The sequence below is a fragment of the Ambystoma mexicanum genome, chromosome 1p (genome assembly GCF_040938575.1).
Source record: "Ambystoma mexicanum isolate Mex_15411 chromosome 1p, UKY_AmexF1_1, whole genome shotgun sequence".
NCBI lineage: Eukaryota > Metazoa > Chordata > Amphibia > Caudata > Ambystomatidae > Ambystoma > Ambystoma mexicanum.
The window spans coordinates 634,204,840-634,221,388 of record NC_090921.1 but is presented as its reverse complement, the minus strand read 5'-3'; the positions used below and the strand labels follow the sequence as shown (position 1 = coordinate 634,221,388).

The following is a 16,549-nucleotide window of genomic DNA, read 5'->3' as shown; positions in this document are numbered from 1 at the left end:
TGTGTAATACATGGAAGGGGGCATTAATGCCTGTGCCCTCCGGACTCAGGCCACACCACAACTCCAGGGAAACCTGAGGCAAAATGGTGTTGCCCCGGCACCCTGGTCTGCCAGAGAAAGACTGTGGGTGTGTTTGTGTGCGTGGCAGAGAGGGGGTGGCCCTTATGATTTGAATACTTTGCATAGCATACACTGTCCATATATTTGATGAGAATACAGTGGGAAGACAGAAAACAATCTCCCTATGCATAGGATGTTTTATCAAAATTGTTTACTGAAAGTTTACTGGATGTTAATAAACCAAACTACTCAGTAGTGCTCCTTTTATTGCAGCCAGTTGGACTGCTTGGCTAACATTTTTTGTATTGTCAGACTTTAAAACATCCAGCAATCAGTGGTTGAAGAGTACGAATAGAAGTAGTGGAACTATGTTGCCTACTGGCCTGCACCGCTCCCCACAAACCCCATAACCGTTCATCTGGCCCCACCCATTACAAACCCCAAAACACATGTGACTGCTGTTAGGGAATGTTCAGTGCAGTGCACTGAAGGTGCAAGTTTCAACTTCTTCCTACACTTTTATTTTAAAATGAAACCATTCTGGAGCATTTTCTTTTTAAAATAACATCATAGGAACAGAACAGTAAAACTGAATTAAAAGAAAAGTGCTTACCACTTACCAGTAGTGATGGTGACAGCACTCGAATGATAAAAGGCGCTTCTTATGTCCGTGTGCGTGCTGAGTCTGATGCATTGTGTGCCCCTTGCAGTGTCCCCGGACTTTGGGCAGGTATCAAGAGGACGCTTCATTTGGTTCTAGTGCCTCTTGCTCAGAAGGTGCTGAAGCAGCTCATGCAGTGAAGGCACTATTCCTGCTATGCTCGAGGATGGCACAGTCACACAACTCGTTTGCAGGCTCTGGGAACATCGGTACGCAGTGATCTGAAGGTCAGGCCAGGGATTCAGGAATGCTTTAAAATATACTACACATGAAAGAGGTTGCATCAGACTTGCTGCTGTGTCTTTTAATACAATGACTACTAGCAGTCATTATGGGGGGCTTAAGTTTAACCCACTCAGCTATCCTCCTAAGTGTACAGCATTGCCATTGAGCCGCTGCGTGCCGTACAGCTGTGGACCCCGTCTTTCGATGCAATGGGCACGTCGGTACCCCTGGTGTGTCACTGTGCTTGAAAAGCTCCACAGTGTCTGGAGAACGGGGGAGCTCCGCAGAGACGGTGCTACCATTGGGGTGCACAGACTCTCTCTTCCCCAAACCTGCCTGAGCCCAGGACATGCCCCGCCCCCCGGTCCTCTAGCATTTAGTCTGTACGTTGCGCTTCGGGCACAAGAGGTGGGCTTTGGGAGCTTTAAAAGCCCACATCTTCTGTGCCCAGCTCACGGATGAGCCCATCCTTTGAAGTTCCCCAACGGCACCCTAGAAATAACGCCTGGCAGCAGAGGTATTGATTGCATAATTTGAAAATGCTGGTTTAAAAAGTGAATACCAGCTGCAAGTGTAGGACCCCTCTCCCAGGCATGCATCGAGCTCCGTCGGGTAGAAAAACGCACCAACTACTGACGGACTCAGAAAACGAGCCCCTTCACTGGCGGTATCTAGGCCCATCATCTCAATGCCCAATGTCCTGCCAAAGGGCGCAATGACCACCAGCGCCCCCGCAAAGACATCACGTCTTTCGCTTGTGTAAATGCACCACAGCCCAACTACGCTCACCCTAGGTTAGGCAGCAATCACCTATGTGTGTCCTAACTGTCACGCGGATGCAAAAGCAAAACCGCCCCCACCAGTGAACCGCACTCCTCTCCACACATTTGATAATCCAGGTCTCCCTGGTCGCAGATCCCACAGACTAAAGCTGTGCACTAATCCTGGCTCAATCAATCATCCTGCACCCCCAGCAAACCCCAGGCTCCGGCCCCTGTGGCCAAGGAAAAGTTAATGGGGCACCGAAGGGTTGCATCAAGGATGTGGTTGCGAGCACGGGAGAGCCGGGTCCAATACGTGCAGCCTGGCTCCAGTGTAATACAAAACACTGGGAGGGATCAGGCCGAGCTGAGGCAGCTCCGCCCAGCATTGCCGCTCCCTCCCAGTGTTTTGTAACACTGACTGCTGCTGGCGCCAGGGTGTCGCGGCCGGGCCGCGGCAGTTGGCCGCCGGCCCGCCGCATTTATCAAAGAAAGAGTGTTACCTTTCTCTGCATCTGCGGCGGGCTGGCGGCGGCGGGCGCAGGGCTGCAATTGCAAAGGATCTGTAAGTTGCTTACTTACAGATCCTTTGCAACTTGCATCCATCCGTCCGGCGAGGCTGAGGCCCTGGGGGCTGGTTCCTGAAGTGTGAAGGCTTCACAATGAAGCCCATGCCTGGGCCGAAACCGGCCCACATGGTCTTCAGGAACCGGCCCCCAGGTCTCCAGCCATGATTTTGCATCGGCCACGGGCCGATGGGCCGACGACCCAATCCGACCCTGAATACCAACCATCCTGGACGCTCCACTCCTCCAGGACACTGTCCCTCCCATCTCAAGATGGAGGTGCTATATCACTAGCAAGCTCCAGTACTCTGAAACTACTTGCTAGTAAGAAAACATCTAAAATGGGCTTACTACACCTTCACTACGTAGCACTCTCTTATTACTCCTTAATTTTCATCTCAACTATATTTTTTCTCCTCCCGGGTCATCCATCTCTCCTTTTCATTCTGATGTTTATGTTTCCCTCCAGTTTTTTTGCACAATCAAAAGTGACGGTTGGTTTTGCCCAAGTGTTTTACAACTTACCAATAAACAAACTAAGAAATGGGGCTGAATTTGCAGCATGATAAATGCTATATTTGCAGCATATTCATGAATAAAGGATTGTGTGTGCTCCAAATTCTGCATCATTATTATTTCATTGTAGGGTATGGTTTCATATGGACACAAAAACCTTTATTCAAGCTGTAGAAAATATGTAAAGAAAACTGCAGCGATTCAACAGACACCTTAAATAATGTTATTCATCAACGATACTGGATTGTCTCATGCATGGAAAGAAATGCATTACAAATATTATTTCATTATTAAAAAACAATAAAAAACAATTTAATCATAGACACTTGTAATTCTAAAAAAGATTATTAAAAATGCCATATAATATGGTAAACCATGAAATTGTTATAATATGGTAAACCATGAAATTGTTGAATAAAAAGAGGATAAAACTATTAACATCCACAACTCACTCCAGATTCAGCGATATCAAGAAACCTGTAACTGCCACAACCAATGAAGTAGATCGTCCAGCTGGGAAAAATTGCCAAAAGAAGTCATGTGACATCTGGACCAATAATTATGCAAAATACTCAAACTTTGGAGATTGGGACAATGAATTAATAAATGCTCCAAAGCCTCGACTGAGGTAGCTGAATTACAAAAGCAACAAAGACTGAACTCGTCTGGTGATTTATTATAACAAGGGAGCACCTGCCTGGTAAGAACTAGATTCAGTCTGTACCTAAAAAACAATCGACTGATGGAATGATGGGGATAGATGGCAAGATAAGGTGCAAGGATTCCAACTGATTTAAAATCGATCCTCAAATGTTTTGGTGACTCGTAGGAGTGAAAGGTGTTTTGAACTCTCATTGGATTGTCAGCCAGATCACTGGGTAAAAGACCCAAATCACTGCAGGACCTTCCTCCACATCCTCCCCTCAATTGGGCAATAAGTCCAGAGCCCATGGTGGTAAACGTTCTATACCATACAATATTTTTGAGACAATTTTCCATTCATAAAATTTCACACAGGGTAAAATAGAAAATCTACCATATTTTAAAGCAACCCGTACTAATTGATTACTGCGTGCTCCCTGCCCCCATGAGAAAATAACCATTCCCTAATTGGCCGTTTGTGTTGTTTAACAAAGATAGGGACTTCCAGTTGTAGAAAACAACCAACAGTTTCAAGAGGTTCCTGATCAATACATCAAGTAAATGGTTTAACTTTTTTCTTTTTGGTGCAGTAAAGAATTTTGGTTTTCTTAGGATTAATCTTCAATTTATGAGCTACAGTGAAATTAGAAAAAGCAGCCAATAGGTGTTGAAGACCAATCAGGGTGATGTAAAAAGAAAAGAATCATCGGCATAGGCGAGCCAAATTGGCTTCAAATTGTGAATTCTCGGAGTAGCCAATGCCCACAGAGTAGAAATTCCTCGCTATCGCTCAAGTAAAGATTAAACAGGCAGGGGGCGAGAACATAGCAATGCCTGATGCCTCTAAATGTTGATATTGGGGGAGACAATGTTCCATCGTGATCCAATAACACCTGTATATTGGAATCAGTCTTAAGACCAATTATTACCCTAAATAAGCCCTTAGCGATACCTCATTGCTACAATTTTGCCCACAAAAGGCTGCGATAAACTGCAGGAAAAGCAGAAGAAAGGTAAATCGTGGGAAAAAAACGGATACGTAGTTTTTCTGCCAAACCTAGCTAAGAATAGCCTTCATATGAACCCAAACTTCCAACTACTGTAGGGGCAGGGACGAGAACATTTTTCTATCTGCCTCCAAGATCCTGATGGGGCAGAAGTTCAGTGGATCAGCATGTGAGCCTCTTTTAAAAATCGGAAGGATGTAGACAGTCGACCAAGTTCTGGGAAAAGTGCAGGTAGGCCCAATGTTCTTATGTAAGGGCTGCCAAAATTGATGCCCAAGTGGCTGTGTCCCTTTTCAATGGTATATTTGGTAGATTGTTGGGGCCTAGCGCTCGTGAAGAGCTGGTTTTTAGGATGTCTCCAAGAATTGAGTCCCGCTCTGCACCCAAACTCCAATTACAGTCTTCAGGTGTTAATAATGCATGATATCAGCCCCACCTTTCTGATTACAGAACGCATTCCCAAAATGCGAGACCCACTGGTTCTCAGAAACTGAAGAAATTCTAGGTTCAGGCTCGCAATAGTCTATATCAATCATTAGATACCAGAATGAACAAGTGTCTTTATTTCTCAAGACGGTTTAACATGCTCTTGGCATCCCGTTGATATCGTAATACGCAATTGCCCTTCACCCAAATATTTTATTTTGCAGGATCTTGAGTTCTAAACTAAGAATTACATTCGATTTCAGGAATCTAACGGGTAACTATGGTCACTATAATCATTTAGTACAATGAAAAGATGGGTGCATCTGTTGTAAATCCCATTACTAGTAAATATGTTGCCCATCGTTGAATGGGACAACCCGTTCGTACAAGTATCATTACTTGAAACGTTACCTGCTATCGAACCATTTAACATTATTAGACAGAGACCTTCCAAATTTCTAGACCAAGTATACCCAAATAGTTTTTCCCTTGAACCAAAGTAGGAAGGTCTGTCTCTGATTGAATGGACATGCAGCAAGCGTTAAGATCTCCTAAAACAATCACCTGGCCACTTGAATTATCTTCCAACCAATCATGGCTATGATATGATGTGATATGGCATTTGTAACACATCTATACACAAGTGTTTCAAGGTGCGACGAGGCAAGGAAGGGGGAACAGAGGGAGGACAGAGACAACGATCTTACTGGGCCAAGTGATATTGCAAACCATGATTGAATCAATGAACGTCTCAAGGAGACCCGTGCCTGCGTGCCAGTAAATATCAAGCACTAATATATCAATGTGCGAATCAAGTGACAACCTCGCATGCATTCCTAAAATTCCAAACATTAGTTCACTTGAATTGATGATACATTGTTGCCTGCATAGACAAATCAAAGTAAACCCGTCCCGCAAGGATAGCTCAGCAACAACGTGCTCACCTTGGAAGCAAGACGACACAAAGCAACACAGGTTCGAACCCCGGGTGCGTTCTAACAAACATCTGGGTATTAAGCGTGTTATAAATACGCAACTAAGAGACATATTCCTGTAACAGCGCCTCGATGCCGCCGGGCTTTGTGAGCGCTTTAAAAAATGCAAATAAAATAAATAAATACAGATGGGCAACATACCCTTTCTAGCTATTTCAGAACTAATCGTGTAGACCTTTGAATGCTGGATATTGCACCAACCATGTCTCTTGAAGGCAAACAAGATAATGATTTTTCAACAGTTGACCTACTGCAGGATTATACAGCAGCATAGAATGTCCCATAGAGTTCCAAGATAAAAGGGTCAAAGAAAAGCTTGTAGGCTGAAATGTAGGGAAAATATGAGAACCTCTGATTCTTTTCAGCACTCGAGGACATTGATAACCAGGGCCAGTCCTCATGCTGGTAATGGGCAAGCGGTATATTACTGGATAGCTGACTTTATTGCAGTTGGTCATTCTCTCTACGAAGGGAGACTACAATTTCCCGAGGTGATAAGCAATTCTTGCCCCCTTCAGATGAAACTCCAATAATATGCTTACGGTCATAGTATGGTGAAAGGTCAAAACCCAATGATCTATCTAATCATATGTAAATCCTTCATCAGCAGGTCAATTAAAATCTTAGATTTTAAAAATGGCTCAATCTGTTCTGTAGTGATCTATAAAATCAACTTGTTCGATATTACCTGTCTCAATTGCCTGAAACGAAGGTATTGAGTGAAACAATCTTGGTATATTAGTTTAATTAAGATGAATGTTTCTATTTTCCGGCAATAAACTTTACAAAAGCAGTTTAGTGCCTTGAAAACTGCTGTCTTGTGTTACTGGGAAAGCAATTTGGACATTGTCTACCCTTGTCCACAGGGGTGCTGATCAATTAGGTAATATGAAGCGAGGATCCCCATAACACTCACTTCCCTTAGCATTCCTAACAACACTGTGCACCACATTGTCTGAGTTTGCATATAAGCCAGAATCCGCCTGTAAACCGCCAGGATAATATGATGGACATTTCCGTGGATCTGGCAGCGGAGCATAGGGCAATTTTAGGGTAGATGTTAAACTCCTCAGAATATTTGTTTGATTCGATATTTGAGTATTCTGGGCCACACGAGTGGGCAGCAGCCAATGGGATGTCCAGCCTTGCTGTGCAGGAAGGATGGAACATCCCGTACATTTGTTATTGGGAATAAGACTAATGTGGGACGAATCTGTCTCTCCCATGGGCTTTGAGTTAGTTATCACATCAGTGTGAGCCACCAGAGGAGTTGGCAATGGTTTTTCTAAAATTGAGCTGGCAATGGAACCAACCCACGGCAGGTTTGAACAACTATGGGCTGAGGGTAAAGTTTGGGCAGGCCACTGTACTTTATGTTAAGGCAATTCAGACTGTCTTCCCCAAGGTGGAGGTTTAAACACTAGAGGCCCAACAGAAGAATTCAATGGCTGCACATTCGAAGCCTGAGTGCCCACCACCTTGAACACGTCAATTATATTAGCGTCTGCTGCTTTTGATTTAAGGTTTATTTTTACTTGAGGATGCTTTAGCAGCTCACGCACAAAGTTTTGGGAAACCGGTCTATTCTTTTTACCTAAAGGTATGTTTTTTGTTTTCCTCATTTTTTTTACAGGGGTCGGGGGGACTTTTGTTTGCAAATGGAATGCTGTGACCCCTCGTTCCCAGAATGATTAACAACATCAATCATAGTGTTTGACGGTTAAATCAACTACTGTTGGGTTGTAAATTTGAGAAGGGGTATTTCCCAACATGCCCAATAGTATGGGGCAAGGAATGCACTATCCACCATTTTAGAACTCTTAGAAACAAGGGGCAACACTAGAATAAAGGAACATGCGCATACAGAAGAAAAAGTCGCCACTTTGCTCACAGGAGGTCACGACCGGAACTGCAATATTGGAAGCACCCTGTTGTAGGGTGGCAGCCGTATCGACCTGTCCAGCCAATCCGTGGTCATGCCTATAGCTAGAGAGAAAGTCTGGATGGGGGCTACATGGGTTTAAAGTGCTTAGGTATATAGAATTTATCGCACTGCATTTTTATTAGTGATTCGATAGCTGCAAATTTCTGGTAGCAGAGCCTCAGCCCCCTGTGTCGTCAAAGTTAAATTGTAGAAATGATTGCTCCCCAGAGTACTCTGCTTTTCTTGAATTGCCAATTTTCAAATAGACATTCTTAGATCAAATTATGCCAATATTTATTGGTTGCGCTTAGACTTCAGTATTTGTTTCCGACAGCTTGACCCAGTATGTCTCTTTGTTTGTCCTTGGTCTCTGCTTGGTACTATACTGCGTCTGCCTACTCTTCTTCCTCTGATGACGTTCCCTGTATTGATGTACCTTGTACAAAAGGTATTTGAAACCTGACATGTTTGTAATTCTGTTGTCGATTCCCTCGCTTGTAGCGTTTGATTTCTTCAAACAAATATTTTTGACTAGTAGACCCCATTGTATCTGTTGCACTAGTGCTAGTTGATAATGATTGGTTGGTAGTTCCACCTTTTGATTCAGCCTCGGAACTACCTGTGGATGAGGTTTGTGTCGTTTCCCTGGAATGACTTGTACTTTTATCATCATTTAATTTGAAACATGAAACATTAATACATGATCCTCTTCATCGTCATTGTCATCCCTAAAGTATTTCCGTGATTTTCTCAGTTTGATCCCGTCCTGATAATCTTTTAAAATAGAATACATTTTTGGATAATTGTTGTTATTTTTAATCAGTCTTTTAAAAGGAGATGGATTCATTGCAGCTGCAAATCAGCCCTGGTTAAAAATAAATGACTTCACCAACTGTTAGTTCAGCACTTGATTTATATGCAATGACTTTCTACAAAGGGCACATACCAATAGCTACTTTTTATTGATATTGTATTAATAATTAATGGGCACCTGTGGAAAGGAACAGGTTTTTTCATCACTCTGGTGGATCAATAAACAACATTAAACTAATTTCAACGTAGGGAAAGTGCCTAAAAATAAAGAGGTTGAGAGGGAAGGGTATTTGTATTTGCATTTATAAAGTGCTTTCTCCAAAACGCTGCACAAAAAGGAGACTGTATAATAATAGCAGGAAAAGTAACAGGTTACAAAATCATTGGATAAAAGATGCATTTTTAGAGCAAAGCTGAAAGAAGCCAATGTCGGAGCAGAGCTGATAGAGAGAGGTAAAGTGTTCCAATGTTTATGAGCCAAGAGGGAAAAGGATCGGAAACGAGAGGAGGCACAGGGAGGTTTACAGACTGCAAGAAAGAACTAAAATTGAGAACGAAGTGGGTGAGGAGGAGCATAAAAGGAGACAAAAGCGGGGAGCTAAGGGGGAGCAAGACTGTGGGTGCATTTAAAAACAATGCATAAGTAGTGGAAGAGAAGACATGAGTGTAAATGGTACCAAGAGATAGACAAAAGGGAGCTAGAGAAAGTAGTGCGAGGAGCGATCAGGAAAAGAGTACAGATAGCGGAATTGAAGATTGAGCATAGCGGAGCGAGTTGGTAAGCAGGCAGACAAAATCTGAGGGCGGAACAGTAGTCCAGGCGAAAGAGAACCAAAGTCAAGATGAGGAGTTAGTGGCTTTGAAAGTAAAAAGAGAATGGGCTTTGCAGCTATTAAAGAGCTGAAACTGGCGAGAGCGAGCAGTGTGGGAGATATGGGAAATGAAAGAAATGGAAGGATCAACGGTGACACTAAGGTTGCAGGCTTGCTGTGAGAGGGGGATAAGGGACGGAAATCGCTGAGGGGTGGGAGAAGCAGGAAATAGAGGAGGGGGGAAAGTATTTCAAAGTTGAGATGGAAGAAACAAGAGTGCATCCAAGATTGAATGAAAAAGAGACAATTAGCAATCCTAAATTGAATAGAAGCAACACAAGATGATAAAGAAAGAGCTGAGAGTCACCAGCCTAGGAGAGGTAGGCAAGCCCAAAGGATTTTATTATGTTGGCAAGAGAAGAGGTATATGATGAAAAGAGAAGAGGCCCCAGAACAGAACCTTTAGGGACACCATAGAGAAGTGGGAAGGGCAGGGGTATTGCCAACGCTAGTGACATAAAAGGAGCCATTGGGGAGGTAGGATTGGCACCATTGAAGCAAAGAATCAAAGATGGCAAAGGAAACAAGATACGAAAGACCAAGTGAGTGATCCACAAAGTCGAAAGCTATGGACAGATCAAGAAGGATAGTAAGAGAGGAATGCTTAGCATCCAAGAAGGAAAAAAGGTGGATACACTTAGAATAGCAGTGGCAGAGGGGTATAAATAGGTTGGTGGCTGCAGGGAGGGGATGCGGGCGACTCACCCATAAAGGAAAGGGGAAGAAAAAAATAGAGGTATATTCAAAGAACAAGATCGGAGAAAACTAGATTTCATGAAACATCAAAAAACGCTTTGCAAACCATGTTGATATCAACTTCCATCACATATAAGTGTTTTTTTCCCAATAAGGCAGTGCCATATGTGCAGCACTTTATGACTTTCAGTTTCACATCCCTAGACAAGTTTAACGCAGATATAAAATATCTCTGCTTCTCTTTCACTAAGAATTCTGTGTTTTAAGTTTCAAGAAATATATTCCAACAGTTCAGTCAGTACAGAGCCTAAGAAAATCAGGGTTTCCTGCCTGTAAAATCTTCATCATTCACACTTTCCTTTTAGGGTTTTTGTTGGGTGGTTAAGGAGGGATTAATGTTGCACACACCATATTGATGACAGGGGATGGCAGAAAACTGGGGTAGTGTTGCAAATCCATATCAATCAAATGGAGTTAATCATATGTTACTTTTATTGTTACAATCATTTGGAGTTTATACTTATTAGCTCTTCATGCACGTAGAAAGATACAATATTAAAACTGCAAAAACAATACGAACACATCATCCACACAATGGGGTGCTTTTGGCCCCGGTTTGCTGTTACACATAAGTAGCAGGGACATTCTTGACGGAAAAGAGAATGAGTTACCTAGTAAAAGGTAGTACGAACAGGGTAAGGTTTACAGTCCCCGCAAGAGAACAGATGTTATCTTGCCCTTTGTATTAAAATCTTTAGAGGGGGTTAGTCATTTTTTTGGTAGTAATAAACATGAGGCCCATGGCCGACGATGGTTAAGCGTTTTGTTAGGTCATCAGATGCTGTATGTGGCCGCATACATTAGATGGTCTTTTTTAGGCGCCTGTATGTGGCTGCATGAATTACAAGGCCTTTTAGGCGCCAGGAGTCTGTGGAATGGAGATCGCAATCTGCAAAGAAAATCTATTTGCTCAAATACGTCAGCAGGGCCATGTGCAATCGCACCTAAAGCTAAGGGCCTGAGACCAGTTATTACTATCAATGAATTATGTTTTCAATACAAATGTTGAACCATGTACCGACGTCATGGCCTACTCCCACGAATCACAAGAAGAGGTGTGTTTTGAATATGATCTGAAGATGATAATGAAGATAAGCTTGGCCAATGAAAATGGAAGAATTGGGAAAAGATGGGATTTCTTTGAAGAGGTTTTGACCAATCATATTTGGGGGGAGGATGGGTTTGATGGTAATGAAGCATCTGGGAGTGTTTTAAATTGTTGCAATAGGAATATGAGCTGCAAAGTGATGCTGTATTGTTGAGGCTTGGTTGAGTTTGGTCCTGCAACACCATCTAACCGCTCCCCAGTGCTTTTGTACAATAAACTTGCTTTATGTACAACCCTGTACTCGCTTCTTAAGTGGTGGGCCTGTTATAGGTTAAGGTGATTAAAGACCCATCCCCACACTTGGCGAGTCAGGGTAGAAGCCCAGGCGTTCCAAGACATTGGGGGTCTTCTGTCCACACCTCTCAGCTATGGCACCTCGCGACGGGGACCAGTCTTCCGTGCACAGAGAAAAAGAGGTCTGCGGACACCATATTGGTTAAAGGTCCGTCTGATCCCCAGAGACATGGTGCTGTGGCTTAGCTCTGCGGAACGATTTGACGAAGCACAATCACCTCTGGTTCACGTGAGTACATGTTTGAAAATAGGGATAATAAAGGGGTTGTTTCTTTGATTTAAGGGGTTTTGTTTTAGTTTTTGGGGGTAAGGGTAGACTTGATGTGTGGGTGTGAAATTAGTGGCGGTTGCAGTGTTTCGAAAAGTGGATGTTTTTTGATAGAGTGGTTGAACTGTTCTGTGTTTTAAGTCCTTTGTATGCATTTCTGACCTAGTTTGTTATTTTAGAGGTGTCAGGGGGTATCTTACCCCACACACCCAGTGTGAAGCTTGTCCTGATACCCTTTAATTTGCTTGTCTGGTTGGCTGGAGCCCTCACCTGAAGGTGGGCTGGTATCAGGGCTTTAAGTGGGCCGGGGCCTGCCGGGGCTGGGCCCTGGCAGGCTCCAAAATTTCGTTTTGAGGCGGGGCCCTGCCAGGGCCCAGTAATCTCCGCTGGCAGCCCCGGCCACTACACGAAAAGGCATTTTTTTCTACAGCCTGAAGCGCTCGCTCGTTTGCGAGAGCTTCAGGCTACAGAAAAAAATCCTTTCAGCCATAATGGTGGCGCCGCACCTGCGAGGCATCCCTTTAATCAAGAGATTCCCGTCGGCCGGCACCACCATTATGGAAAAAACGTGAGGCCGCTGAAAGCAGAGGGCTTGCTTTCTAAATACTGGAGCTGCCGCGCATTCGCGGGAGTTTCAGTATTTAGGAAAAAGGCCTCTGCTTCCAGTGGCCTCACCCTTTCAGCCTTAATGGTGGTGCTGCCCCTCCCCAGCTGGCGAGGGGCAGCACCACCATTAAGGCTGAATAGGCAGGCGCTGTCCCCTGCCAGGCAAGCCTACACCCAATAAATGCAGAGATCAGCACCCTCTCCCCATAGGGGAGAGGGTGCTAATCTCTACGAAAGGCTGCCTGGCAGGGGTGGCAGTAGCCCATTGAGCCCGGGCTCGTTAAGGGGGCGTGGCCTAACGGGCCATCAAGACCCCCGCTGTTAGGCCACGCCCCCTTGATGAGCCCCGGCTCGATTTGTAGTGCCACTTAAGGCACTGGCTGGTATCATAGGATAAGTCCAACCGTAGATACCTTTCTGAAGTAGGCCTTACATTGATTTGTATTTGCTGTTCGGGGGAAGCCCCTCACCTTGATTTTCTTGGTTAGTTGAAGTAGTACAGGGAAACTTCCTGTAGTCAGGAAAAGACGGTTTTGTAGCACAAAAATCGTACTAGTAGTGAAGAGAGCAGCGGTGCTGTGGTGGAAAGCATTGCACCCCTCCTATGCTCGAGTGGTGGGGATATCTCTGAAGTATTGGCCAGTGAGTGTTTTTGATAAGATGCTGTCTTCTGTGTATGAGTGAGAAGTAGAATTGGAGTAAATGGTGAAGTGAGGTAATTGTGGTATAGGCGAATACAGTGAATGAGTATGAAGTGTGACTGAGGAATTGGGTAAAAAGGGAGCTATTGCTGGAAAACATTTTCATGCTGCAGGTTCGGCTTGGTATTGGATTTATGTGAAACAATTTTTTGATAATTTGGTTAGCAGTATGGAGACTATGTTGAATGTGGTGCTTGGCTATAAGGCAAACATTTTAAAATATAAATTATAATAATTGTTCTTTTATAACGCGCTTAATGTCAGAGACCAGTTTGTAATCATGAGACCAGGATTCAAACCTGTATTGTGATGCATTATCTTGCTTCCAAGACAAATAAGTTGCCCCTGAGCTATCCTCGCGGCCTGATTATCATAGGGAATGGTTGCAGGAGAGTAAGGGGAAAATTATACATTCTTGGCCTATTAAGGAATCCTATGATACAGAGATATTGTAGAACCTGCACACCTTTTTAACTACAAATCACAGGGGCTTGAAAATAGAAAAGCGGTTAAACATCTTGGAATTATGGTGGATGTATGAAAAAAGTGGAAAGGGGCATAATGTTTAAATTGTGGGGGAGGGCCGAAAAATCAGGGTTCAGGAATTTCTTCTGCACCCCCCACACCCTGAGTTCGTACCGCCATTTTCCCCAGCATCTATTCCATTGGTTGCAGTACGGGCACAGGTAATGTCTCCATCAGTAACGATTTCTAAGAACTGGGATTTTGAGGATAGTGGAAGAGTAGCTCATTCATGGTTAGAGTTGCAGATAGGTTGAAAACAGAGAGTGGGAAAGCGATAACTCCCCCAACTGCTGGGTTACGAGATAGATTAATGGTGGGGGAGCAACAAAGAGTGAGGCCGATAGTTAGAAGAGTGGAGGAAGAATTGAAAATGACAGAGAAAGAAGAGGTAATGCTGTTATGGCGGCTTAGAGATGAAGAGCGGGAGGAAGTGAGAAGACAGGTAAGGGACATAGATGGAGGAAGGTTGAGAAATTGTGAGGTTATTGTTTGATTGGACAACTAAGTTATTAGAACGGTTGAGGTGGACATGGAGAACAGGGATGCTGCCATGGGTACAGAGGCTGAGGAGAGAGGACGGGGGATGGCACCCCATGGTAGACTGATTATGCTTCCATGCCTATAGAAGGGGCAGTAATTACAAATTCTTTGGAAGGAAAGCAGGGGCAACTGGGACAACAGGGACACAGTGAACTGGGTATGACGCAGAGTTGGGTGGAAGGGTATGTTCCCTGTCCAAGGCCAATGAGAGGGTTTCTGAGGGGCAGAAGAGGATTTCCACGGGGAAGAGGGTCATTTTACAGGTTCTGAGGAATGGGTCCCTGGTTTAATGAGCCAATAGGAAATAATGTATTTCTTTTATTTATTTATTGCATTTGGTTATACGCCCAAAACACTGGGGTATCATGGCGTAGGTTACAAGAATATTTGGTTTCTTACATGATATAGGAATACTTACACAAAAAGCTTAGGATGCAGGGAGACTTTACAAATTCAACATGTTACATGAATACTTCCAAAGTCATATAAAGGTTTATTCGTGATTACTTGGTTACTGCCTGGGCAGGTGGTTACTTGGTGCAAGGGAGGCTCTCATTGATTAGTATCTGTTAAAGAGCTTGTCAGACACATCTCTTAACAATAAGGTTGGATCGATGCACAGAACTGTGTTCCACTCTCTGCCTTCCTCATCTGTGATTCAGAGAACCACCCTGTTCTTCTGAATTACTACAGCTTCTAAGAGAATTGTAACAATGACGCCTGGCATTACTTCCTGTGGAACATCAGGCCGAAATAAAAACTCAAATGGTACTTGCCAGGACTTATTTCTGATCCCCGGGACCCAAATCAACAAAACCATCACCCCATAGAGATACAATGCTCTGTGCACGGGAACCCCGCTAATCGCACTGTTGCTACAATAGGTCTGAAAACACGCTGCTTCCCTTACTAGATACAATCCTGAGGTCGAGCATACAATACCTTCTTTCATGAAGGCAATCAACATCCCCAACTTGGTCAGGATGTCCCTTCACAAAGGATTTGCTGGGGTATCCGTACAATACAACAAAGGCGCTGATAAACTTTGATTACCCACCTTGATACAAATATTTTCAGTATAAGAACCAACAGGACAGCTCGAGAAAATCCCTGTGTATACATCGTTTTGCCTGACAAGGGAAAATCACCTTCCTTAATACAAGACTTGGTGGCTCCTGTCTCAATCCTGCAACATTTGTAGCAGAGCCAGTGCAGCCTAAGGATATTGATTACGAATGGCCCATGTATGAGGGAGAAAAGGAAGAGAGGGTGAATGTGAAAGAGAATGCTCTGGAGGGGGGGGCGAGGTGATTTTTGTTGATGGGTCTTCGACGATCAACCAAGAGATGGGTGAGAGGCATACGGGCGCAGCTGTCCAGGGTCTTGTGGATGGGGATCACAGGGTCTGACTGAAGAAACAGTTGCCTTCTCATTACTCTGCACAATTGCGGAGCTGGTGCCACTTACAGAGGTGGTAGAAATGTGTAAGAGGAAGGTAGTCACTATTTATTCTGACTCCGGCCATGCCACCTCCACCATCCATTATAGGTTATCAAGATGGCAGAGAAGAGGATTTAGGAGGTCTGACGTTTTCCCTGTATCCTGGCTGATTGAAGCGTTAACCTTACCAGCAGAAATAGGTCTAGTGAAGTGCGCTGCCGCTACTAATCACAGTAATTCAATAGCTTGCGGAAATGATGCTGCAGACAAGGCAGCAAAGGTAGCTGCGTATTTTTACAGTTGCCAGCACTATACACCACAGTCCCGGTGTTCCAGATAATAGCAATACAAGCGAAAGCCTCTATAGAAGAACAGGAGCTATTGAAAAAGAGAGGATGTGTTCTCTAACCCACAGATCTGCTTTGGAGACAGGAAGTGACAGGGAAGGTAGTAATGCCTGTATAGGTGCTTGTATAGGTGCTTCTTTTGGCCCTAGAGCAACTACATTATCCGTCACATACTTCATGATGACAAATTGCAGCAGAGCACCAGAAAGATTGGTTTATCCCTAAATTATAAGAACAGGTAAGTAGATTTGTAGGGAATCAATCCTGAAATTACCGTGCGGTCGCTGAGGGGGTCTTGCCCAGGCCCTCTGGTACATTCAAGGAGCTCCATATCGATTTTGTGGACATGATAATGAGGTGCAGTAATTTCTGATATCTTGTCATGGTGGCTTGTCCATTCTCCCAGTGGCTTAAGGTTGGTCCTTGCGTACACCCTGATGCTAAATCAGCAGTGAGATTTCTGGTGAGAGAGGTATTCCGAGGTGTGGAATTTGTG

At 44.0% G+C, this 16,549-nt stretch overlaps 1 protein-coding gene across 2 annotated transcripts in view; it reads left to right on the top strand.

Annotated features, from left to right (window-relative positions):
- Window positions 1-16,549, top strand: part of LOC138577770 (disintegrin and metalloproteinase domain-containing protein 10-like) — a 680,452-nt gene that overhangs the window by 111,504 nt on the left and 552,399 nt on the right. The gene's annotated exons all lie outside the window — the stretch shown is intronic.